Source organism: Myotis nattereri (genome assembly GCF_964212035.1).
Source record: "Myotis nattereri genome assembly, chromosome: 9".
Classification (NCBI taxonomy): Eukaryota; Metazoa; Chordata; class Mammalia; order Chiroptera; family Vespertilionidae; genus Myotis; species Myotis nattereri.
In genome coordinates, this window is record NC_138084.1 from 68,147,052 (window position 1) to 68,158,420 (window position 11,369).

An 11,369-nucleotide genomic window follows, 5' to 3' on the forward strand; every position below is an offset into this window, starting at 1 on the left:
ATAAAGCGAACACACACACACACACAAGTACATGTAAAAACTAGTAAAGTCGAATAAGTCTATAGATTGCACCCAACTTACTTGTTTTGATCTAGTACTAAAGTTATGTAAAATGCTATCACTGGGGAAGTTGAGTGATTGGTACATGGGAACTCTCTATACTCTTTCACAACCTTCTGTGAGTTTTTAATTATTTCAAAATTAAAAATTGTATTGGATTGGACTCAAAATGAGGTAATTTATCTATGTTTTCTATTATTTACATTTGGGTAAGTGATAGGAGGATTTTCTTCACTAATACATATAAAAGCAACCAAAAACAATGCCTGAAAAAGTAAAAACAATGCATTTTAAGAATCTTTGCTACCATCAAATTCTCTTAACCCACCTACTTGGCTGTTCTTTTTTAACAACCATCATGGTCTTTTGGTTGAAGTCGTTGGAGGCAGATACCAGTCCTGCTATGCCTGAGGAGTAGGACTTCTCAATCTTTAATTGCATGCAAATCACTTAAGGGTCTTATTTTAAAAAGTAGGTTCTGATGCAGTTGGGCAGGTGCTCAATAGAGTTTCTAACCCCATGAGCTTTAGTTGATAAGAAATGAGCTTTCTTATGCAGGCTTCTGAAATAATTGCTTCCACAGCCCAGATAGAGAGGAAGTGTTCAGAGAACTCATGGAAAGATGGTGAATCCCCAAGTGAGTGATGCAATCCTTGCCTTCCTAAGCAGAAAAAGCACTGGCAGCAGGCTCCATTGCTTGCATATCATCTCATTGATTCTCCTGTAGGCCCTCCATTACTGTGTCCTTTGACCCCAATGCTATGCTAGACTTAGAGAAAACAAAGAGGAATAAGATATGCCCCCTGACCTCAAGAAGCTTCAGAAAAAGGTATATAATTAGGGGTATATACGTATACTAGCGTGTCCTCTGTGCTAAGAGAAGAATGCAGAGTACACTCTGGAAGCCCAAAAATGAGGATTTCAATCAGACCAAGGATCAAGGAAGAGTTCTTGACCCTCACACTGAATCTTGAAGAAACAAGGTGGGATGAGAGGAGAGGGAGGGAGGCATCGTGCCAAGCAGAAGAAGCACTGTGAGCAATGACACAGCCTTTTGGGAGATGAGAATTGCTCTTCAGAACAACCCAGAAGTAGGTGTGCCCCAGGATGGCCTGGAAGTTGCAGGGAGGCTAGAGATGATTAATAAGAGTTACTGGCTGAATTGGTTTGAAGGATTCTGAGTCAAATAAAATTGGACCCACTTTTTTGTTCCTGGGCATCTCAGAGCCTCTGGTGTAGTCTCCCAGAAGGGTTATCATGTACAGCATTTTCCATCCTCCTGTGACCAGAACCCTTTGTTCAAAGACATCTCATGGGGCATGAATTTTCTTGAGCATATTTGGGAAACATTGGGCTACTCAAACATTCTGACCAAGATTGGTTGTTCCCTAGACAACAAAAAGGTATTTTTCTTGGAATCCTATTTCTAGAGTGTCTTGGCTAACTGTTGAATCATGCTATTGAGACTAAACTAGCTTTCCCCAAGCCAGGGTGTGTAAGCAGGACTCCAGGGGGGAAGCATTCAGCATTATGTTAGCACCAGGGAATCTGCCTGGCCTACCTGGTGGCGTTAGTGCTCAGTCTCTTCTCTGTCCACCAACTCACTTTCCCAGATTTTTGCAAAATTAGAGACAAATATGGCATCTTGCACCGTGAAGGAAAATGTTGAAGTGGATAATCTTTTGTGCTGTGATTACTTAAAAATAGGACAATAAAAAAAAATCTAAAATTAATCAAACCTTGAAATACAACCAGGGCTGGGGAATTTGTGAAATTGTGTTTCATTTTCATAATGACAGCAGGGCTGACGATTTTATTATATATAGTTTTTAAAATGCTGGAGTGGGCAGAAAACACCCTGGAGTTGATTCAAGTCCTGAAAGTCTAATAACAAATCATGAGCTCAGTCCTCCACTCCTCATCCCTTCTTCCTGCCCTGCCCCACCCCCACGGTACTCATAAATTCTTTCAACCAAGAAAAATATTTCTCATATGCCTTCGAGGAGAATTTACTGCCTTGTTCTCCACCAGCCCTTTCTCGATTATCAGCTCACTAAGTATTTATGGTGGTTTTTCAAAGTACAAGCGCTCTGAGTTCAGTCCCCAGGGCCACTGCACTGGTGAAATGTATGACAGTCAGACTCACTCTTATTTCACTGGTACCATCTATGAGCCATCTTTGCCTACATAGACTTCAGGCTTTATGCTTTGGGGGTCTTTATTCTTTCAAAAAATGATAAATGCTAGTGGATTCTAGCTAAAGAAATGATAGCATCTACCTAGAATACTGAAAAAGGAGATGCATCAAAAAAATAGAGAGTGCCTTTCAGGTTTTGAGGTCTAATCCTAGGTGGGAGGTTTAAAGAATTATTAGATTAGTGTTACAAAAGTAGGCATACAGATAAGATGGGTAACACAAGGAAGAGCCACCCCTAGGTACCCTCATACTTCCTTAGCCTGACAATTAAAATAATTTTTGCCCTCTACCCTCTCATAAACCCAGCACTTGGCTGATATGTATGTGCCTGGCCATCTTTGAAGAACTCAGGGTATGGGAAAGTAATGGGACACCAGGATGTGCTCCTAAAGTTCAGGTCTAAACACCTTTCCATGGTGGGGCTGGTGACAGTGACCAGAGGCTGAACACCCCTCCTCGCTCTGACACTGTCCACAGCGTTTCCATGCCCTTCATTGTCTTCACTCGGAAGCACTAAATATACACAATCTGAGTTCTCTTCGGGGCCACTCGACAGACCAGGCAAGGTCATCTTTTCGTACTCTGAAAGCTCTAGCCCTATGGTCAGCAAACTGCAGCTCGCGAGCCACATGTGGCTTTTTGGCCCCTTGAGTGTAGCTCTTCCTAAGCCTTAGGAGTACCCTAATTAAGTTAATAACAATGTACCTACCTATATAGTTTAAGTTTAAAAAATTTGGCTCTCAAAAGAAATTTCAATCGCTGTACTGTTGACATTTGGCTCTGTTGACTAATGAGTTTGCCGACCACTGCTCTAACCTTTCCCTTCACAATTTCACCATCAGTTTTATGGACATGGTGAGAGGTTAGGACACACACATACTGCCTCTAAGCCTGCTCTTTTTATAGACTGCAGCACATCTGCTCATTGTAAGTCTGTAGAAACCTAAAACCTGAAATGTGAATGGAAACAGATATGTTTTATTCCATGCGCTAAACAAAAAATTAATGAGGCAAATATGTTCCTATAGTCAACCGGGGATGGAAAAAGTGACAACCTCCATCTATATCATTACAATCATGAGGCAAGAAATGAGCCTACAGAACAAAGATAATCTAATTTTAAATTCCTTTGAGATAAAAACTGCATTGCTTTTAGGAAGCAGCTCTTTTGAGAGCTTAGGAAAGGATTCCAGAAATAAATATGATTGCTCCTTGAGTGAATGTGAGTGCGGGGGCTCACCTGAGGTCCAGCCCTTTCCCAGGCCTGTCCCTAAGTCCTGGATCTGGCAGAGGTGGCACAAGGCACCAGACAACCTGCAGCAAAGTTGTCAGGTTTGTTAGTTTTGAGCCAGGGAACAAGAAGTTGGGCAGATGCCCAGATAGGAGCTTTGTAAGATTAAAATTCCTCTTGTTGCCTGGGAAGGCAGTGAATGACAGCCCTGAAGTCAGAAGATGTGAGGGTGAAGAGTTTCCTCACTCCATGGAAACTTAGCCTTTACCTCCATCATATAGACTAAGCCTGTGGATTCATGATAGGGGAGAAGAACAAACTGAATGGCCTTCAAACCATGAGGTCACAGCCAAGAAGGGAAGACAGCCTGGGTTTTGATGGAAGAAACACTCAGGCTCTGACTCCAGGTCAGCAGAGCAAGACTGAGATGCAGCTGAGCTCCCAGGACATGGCTCTGTCCCTGCCTTTCGAAGCCCACTGTGGTGTGTGATGTCTCCACAGACAATGAGTGGAATGGGGAGAAATGGGCTTCTGGGGCATCAATGCGGTGGCTGTGGATGTAAGCAAGTTACAGCAGGCAGGGGTGGGGGGTGGGCTTAGGTGACCCCATAGTGGGCATGGCCATGGGGTGGGGGGTTAAAGGGTGATGTTTGGATGCCAGAGACTAATTTAACAGGCTTAAACTCTTGTATGAAAACGCCATGGGGTGGGAAGGGCATCACTTGGGTGGAGCTGTCCATTTGTTATTAACCATATGCTGTCATGAACACTGCAAACAGACCACAGACTCCAGAGTGTGCTTGCTGCCTCCCCCTGCAAGGAGCATCCCCGGGGACACCCCACCACTTTCAGACAGCAGCAGGGCTGAGGGCCTTTGACAGCTAGCATACTCCCCTTCCCGAGTTCCTCGACCCACCAAGCCAGAGGGAACATCTGTGCCCTGAGACACAGGCCATAACTGAACTGATTAATTTACTAATCCTTTAAAATCAGCTGCAGCTCCCGGAGTGAGAAACCAAAAAAAAAATAACAAATTGCCTTAAAAAGAAAATGGAAGCATGAAGAGGAAAGAAAACCCCGAGAACCACTAATTTGCCCTCCTCTTACCTTTTTGTACCAAACTTCCCCAAAGGTTTTGCTGCCCTTTAGAATTCCACCTGTGGTAAGCCTAGGGATGTCATTCCTGGGAACGCACCCAGGGAGTTTAAAAATCCTCCAAAGGCCCAAGGCAAAGCCTGCATCTGGGTAGAGTCTTGATGACAATGTGAGCCACCACATGACACTCACCCTGCTGATGGCTGCAGTGCCAGGCTCTGCAGGACGTTCTGAATTATTGGGCGTTCTCCCCAAGAAGAGTCAATTAAATAAGAAAAAACCTAATCCATAAAATGCAAAACGGATAAATGCAAAATTGCTTCCACTCTGGGAATTGCAGAGAGTTGCAGCTCCGGAGACAATTTCTTAGGGTACCCTGACATTATGGAGTTTATTAAAATCATAGATCATGGATCTGGAGGGCTGCAGGGAATTTTTAGCCATATTCCCATTATTCTCCCTCCCCGCTAAGTAAGAGGGCCACGTTAATCTCTGCGTAAAAGGCAAGATGGTAGAAGAGTCTGCACAGTGGTGACACTGAGCTGACCTCCACCATCCCAGAGCTCTTCCCCACATTTCCTACCCACGCGGCCCCAGGACTCAGAGAGAGTTTATTTGTCCTCAGTGAGGCTTCCTGCGCTTTACCAAAACTCTCCATGTGTCAGAAAAGCTGCATTGTCTTAGTTTCCTTCTTCCCCTCCCCACCGCCTTTTTCCCCTTCTAGAAAAAAAGCAATTCCATTCTCTATGCAATTCCATTCTCTTCTCATTCTGCTAGTCTTTTATTACTTCTACACTGGTCTCTGATTCAGACAACTGCATTGAAACCTGGCTCAGCCTTTTACTAGTTATTTTGCTTTAAGCAAATACCCACTGATCCACTGATCCTTCATCAATGTGTCCCAGGATTTGGGAAAACCAGTCTCACTCTCATAGTGGAGGGAGAGCTGCTCTGGGAATCACAAAGTCTGGGTTCTTTCTCATCTCAGTTATAGACTAACAGGCTGTATAGACTTGGTGAAATCTGTAAATTCCTCTGACCCTCCCCTTACCCCCTTTTAAGTGGAAATAAATAAGACCCATGTCACAGGTTGAAAATGATGATTGAAATGCTCTGATTCTATCAAACACTAAAGGCTTGCAGGTATTAGCTTCATTATTATTCTATGCTATTGTGGAGGTCCCTAACACGGAGCCTGGAGAAGTTGTCCCTGTGTTAGGCAATGTTCACCATTCAGCCTTTTCCTCTAAGGATTACTCTCCTTTACAGAGTGGGCCTGGGGCATTATATTTCTCTTGCACAATCCTACCCCCCTAGTCAAAGCTATTGGACAGGCACACTCACCTGACCTAAATGGTGAGTCATATTTTCTCTTCAGGGAATCTGGAGTCAGGATTCGGAGACCCTAGTTAAGTTCTGCTGCTTACTTGAATTGAGGCCACAAATTTGAGAGACGAGGAAGAGTTATATTTGTCCATATGCAAAGAAGCAGAAAGAGAAAGAGGTCTGAGGGAGCCACTGGCACTGTCCTCCTTTCCTGTCCAAGATACGGGCTGTAGAACTACAAATGCTGCAGCAGCAGGTGAACCGGTGGGTCCTGCATTCAGAATTTTCTGGATACAGAAACCTCTTCATTGGAGTCTCTCTTCTGTTCGAGTGGCATTTATCAATTCTCATGACAATTGATACCTTATGCTACAATGGGTCAAAACTAAGCCGGTGCTCCGAGGCGAGGAAAAGCAAGCCCCCTCTGGTGCCCAGACTTGCCTGACACTCACTGCTAGGCCCACTCACAGCTACGCGTTGGTGTTCTCCTGTTGAACATGGTTTCACGGGATGTCAACATCAGACAGGCCGCTCTGTGACAGGGATGGATAGGGACTAAAACAAGACCACTCCACAGCCATGTCTGAACACAGACAAAACATAAGCATTGCCAACTATAAAATGATCACACATCCCCATCCCGGCTCATATGAGTGACTGCTGACTATTCACCAATCACAGTCTTAGTTTTGTCTAGTCTCCCCTCCTTCTAGACAAGATAAGCCCATGTATTTCAAGCAGCCTTGAAAATAGTGACAAGCTCGCCCCACAGATAGGCACTTGCACTGAGAAGGATTGGAATGGTATGAAGGGAGTCACTTCTACTCATTCTCTCCTCTCCTGCCTTTCTGTTTCTCCATGACAGCCCAGCAGCTTAATTGTCTCTACTAAAAAGTGCATGCCCATGCTTCAATGCTACATGAAACAATAATAGGAGTCCTGGCCCCCTGCTTCTCATCACAAGAAAACAGGGTATAATTTTTCATATTTAAGGAGACCCAATTATCAGGAAAGGAGCAACATTCTTCTCACCGCTACAATATATTTCTTTCTGTATCTTGATGAAAAAAATAGTTTATGTGTAAAAATCAATAGTGTGTTCCTTTTCTGGATATCTAAACAACAATACCTCCCTTGGCAAATGAAAAAATCAATATTAAAATAAAGAAAAAATTCAATGATTGATGTCTTTGACTTTTTCAAATTCAGAATTTTTCTGGATTCAGAAACCTCTTAATTGGGGTCTCTCTTCTGTTCGAGTTGGCATTCATCAATTCTGATGACAACTAATACTTTCTGTTACAGATGAAAGCAAACCTTCTCTGATCCCTGCAGTGCAATAAGGGAACCCTTATTTTAGATACAGGAAGTGATATCATTTCTGAAAGGAAAAATTACATTTTCAGGAGCAGATGGTATTCCTTGCTGATCCTCCTTCTCTGTTGGACCCCCAAGGATGCAGCAGCTCCCAACTCCAAATCAAAAGCTGTGCTTTTTTGTTTTACTATTTAGGGCTTTTCAGTAAAATTTTGATTTTTTTAAAGGTGCTTTCTTATTGGAGCATACCTAGTCCCTGAATCTTGGATTCCAATATCACTTCCCACTAACAGGGATCAGAGCTCATTTAAAAAGAAAGATTGATTCCAGGGCTGGAGAAGTGAAAGCACAAGGTGACCTGCAAGCCTGTGAAAACTTGTTGAAGCAGAGAGCGAGGAGTGCTCAAATATTAATGGGTTCATGTCCAAAACACACGGAAATTGACTTGAAGGGGCCCACAATGGCCCAATCAAAATTTTAAAAATATCCACAGTGATATTCAACACAAAGAAAAAGAGAGAAAAAGGGTAGTGAGATGGGGAGGAAAGCCATCCTTTACAGAAGAATGCCAGCTGTTAAAAGTGGAATGAAAGATAGAATTAGAAAAAGGGTATTACAATATTCAATATAATCAGGCAAAGACCATGGACACTAAAATCATGGGGTAGAGGATTGTTGGGGAGCAGACTGTTTGGTTAATAACAAAATATCAATCCACATTTTAATTATTAATTCTAAAAAGGAAAATAGGCCTTTATGATAAAAATAATAGGCCTTTGTGATGAAATGGGTACTACCCTAACCAAGTGATCAAAGGGCACCATTTACCATAGGTTGGCCTGACAGCATGTGCCTACTGACAGTCTGCAACATGAAAGCTAAACCAGCTCCTAGGAAATGTTCTTGTCTAAATCTAATCAAGCCTCCAGAAGGTGCTTCGATGATAAAAAAAAAAAAAATAGAGGAGGAATAAGAACAGATTCAATGATGCATAGGAAATAATCAGGAAAACTCAGAGTGTGGGACATTCTATACGAAAACTGGCCTGACTCTTCAAAAACTCAATGTCATAAAAAATACTCTAGATTAAAACAGACTAAAATCTCATAACAACCAAACACAATTTATGAAACTTAATTTAATCCTGTTTAAAAAATAAACAGCTAAACAACATACTTTAGGACAATTGGGAAAATATGCATATTACTAGATATCAGAGAATTATTGTCCATTTCCTTAGGTATGATAATGGCATTGTGATTTGGGGGGAAATATCCAGATTCTTAGGAAATACACTAGAGGCCAAGTGCATGAAATTCATGCATGGGGCAGGGGGTCCCCTCAGCCCAACCTACACCCTTTTCAATCCAGGACCCCTTGGGGGATGTCCAACTGCCGGTTTAGGCCCAATTCCGGGGATCAGGCCTAAACCAGCAATCGGACATCGCTTTCACAATCCTGGACTGCTGGCTCCTAATTGCTTACCTGCCTTCCTTCCTGGTCACCCCTAACTGCCCCCCACTGGCAAACTGATCACCCCTAACTGCTCCCCTTCCACCAGCCTGGTCACCCCTCACTGCCCCCCCATCAGCCTAATCAACCCTAACTGCCCCCCTCTGCCCGCCTTGTAGCCCCCAACTCCACCCCCACCCACTGGCCTGGTCGCCCCTAACTGCCCCTTGCCTGGCCTGGTCACCCCATGCAGTCTGCTTGTTCAGTCATTTGGTTGTCCCTCACTAACCTCCCTGCTGGCCTGGTCACCCCACACAACCTGCTGCTCAGTCGTTTGGTCATCCCTCACTAACCCCCCTGCCAGCCTGGTCATAGGCAGCCATCTTGTGAGGACATGAGGGTTAATTTTTATATTACCTCTTCATTATATAGGATGCTTAAGTATTTAGGAGATAAGTATCATGCTCTTTGCAACTTACTTTTAAAATGGTTCATCAAGAGAGGAGGATAAGGAGGGAGATGGAGAGAGGACACAACATCTCAGGCAAATGTTAAGAATTGTTGAATCAAGTGGAGGGCCTATGAGGTTTTAGTATATTATCCTTTCAATGTTTCTATTGTCATCAGTCCATCTCTCCAGGAAGCCAACACTGAGATGGAGATTAGTGTGCAGGAGATTTACTAGGGAATGCTCTCAGGACCCATGCTATGAGGGGAAGGAATGGAAGCAGATAAAGCTGGACTGTGTTGCAAATACAAGGACTCAGCTGAGCTGATCCTAAGGGAGGTTTGGAGCAGGGGTGGCCTTCCTAGTTGGTTCCTGTTAGGGTGAGCAGGAAGGTCCCTTTTTCCCTCTGCCCCCTACCCTGGGTGCCCAACAGTCAAAGGATGTGGACTGCTTGGGAAGGGAGCATGTCTTTGGCCAAGCCAGTGGTGACAACACCCAGCAGCTGGGAGAATAAACCCTTCAGTTCTGAAGGGAGGATCTGAGTGACACTGCACAACACTGACAAATTAGACATTTTTCATATTAAAAATTTGGGGGTGGGAACTCTGGCCAGGTAGCTCAGTTGGTTAGTGTTGTCCAGATATGCCAAGGTTGCCTTTCAATGCGCAGTCAGGGTGCATACAGGAAACAACTAATTAATGCATAAATAAGTGGAACAACAAATTGATGTTTTTCTCTCAATATCTCTCTCTAGAAAACAAACAAAATAAAACAAAACACCTTGGGGATGGGAATGTAAAAAGAGATTGCCTTGAAATCATTTGATAACTACTGGTCAACATTAATTTCATCCTTATTAAACACTTTAAGTATAGCAATTGGCATCCCCACTTTAGAGATGAGGAAATTAAGGTACATGGTAGGGCTGGAATTCAGATGCAGGCTTTTAACCACTGCCATATACCAGCCCTCTGCACTCCTTCCCTCAGAGTTTCCCACTCTTCCTTTCTGTTCCAACTGTCTTATTGCCCCAGTTACTCAAAGAATGGCCAGCTTACAAGAATTTCATATATTTGTCCACAAAAATCATTTTCTTCCCAATTCCAAGCCTGCTCCCATCTCATTTAATAGGGAAAGAATACAACTGTAGTATGTTAGCCTCTGTGTATGCTTCACTTCAGAAAGCCTTTTTTTTTTTTTAATAGACTGAGGAGGGAGTGAGTAACCAAAAGATGTGTTTTTAAACATTGAGTCACTGGCACATAATAGGAACTTGAGACCTGGGCAAATAAATGAAGCTTTAGTTAGATGCAGTAGGAAAACTTGCATTTTAAAGGAGCTCTACAGTAAAACTTTTTTCTTATCTTTCTTGAATATCATTGTTCTCCCCTCATGGTTCCATAACAGTTCAGTTGTGCATGTGCGCACGTGTGTGTGTGTGTGTGTGTGTGTGTGTGTGTGTGTGTGTGGTAAAGGGTTCCTATGTATCCTTATCTCCTCCCTAGACAAGCCTACCCAGTATTAGTCCTTCCAGAGGCTTTTTTTTTTATTTTTAGAATTGAAAATTTTTTAAATCTCTTATCTTTTTTATGCAGAGACCATTGGCACTAAGAAATTCATAACTGTTTAATGTTAATGGACAATTTTATTCTTGGCCTAATTTTTAAAAATTGATGTCCTTCTATGCTGTCACAAAAGGTAAGATTCCCTACTTTTTTTACTGCCAAGTGAAATAAGCAAGTCAGAGAAAGACAAGTGAGATTTCACTTATATATGAAATCTAATGAAGAAAAATAAACAAACAAGCAAAATAGAAATGGATTCATAGCTATAGAGAACAAACTGACAGCTGTCAGAGGGGAGGGACTTGGGGAATTGAGTGAAAAAGGTGAAGGGATTAAGCAAAAAACAGCAACTCATAGACACAGACAACAGTATGGTGATTACCACAGGGAAAGGGGGCTGGGAGAAGATAAATGGTGATGGAAGGAGACTTGACTTAGGGTGGTAAACACACAATACAGTGTACAGATGATGTGTTATAGAATTGTACACCTGAAACCTATATAATTTTATTAACCAACGTTACCCAGTAAATTTGAAAATAAAATAAAACAAACAAATTACTTTTCTTTATTATCTCTCAAGTGTATATGTATCTTTTTATGCACTCATTTTAGTCTGTCAGTTCTTCAGAGAGAGGACTAGTCGATTTGTTAATATATTTATTTGATCCCAACATA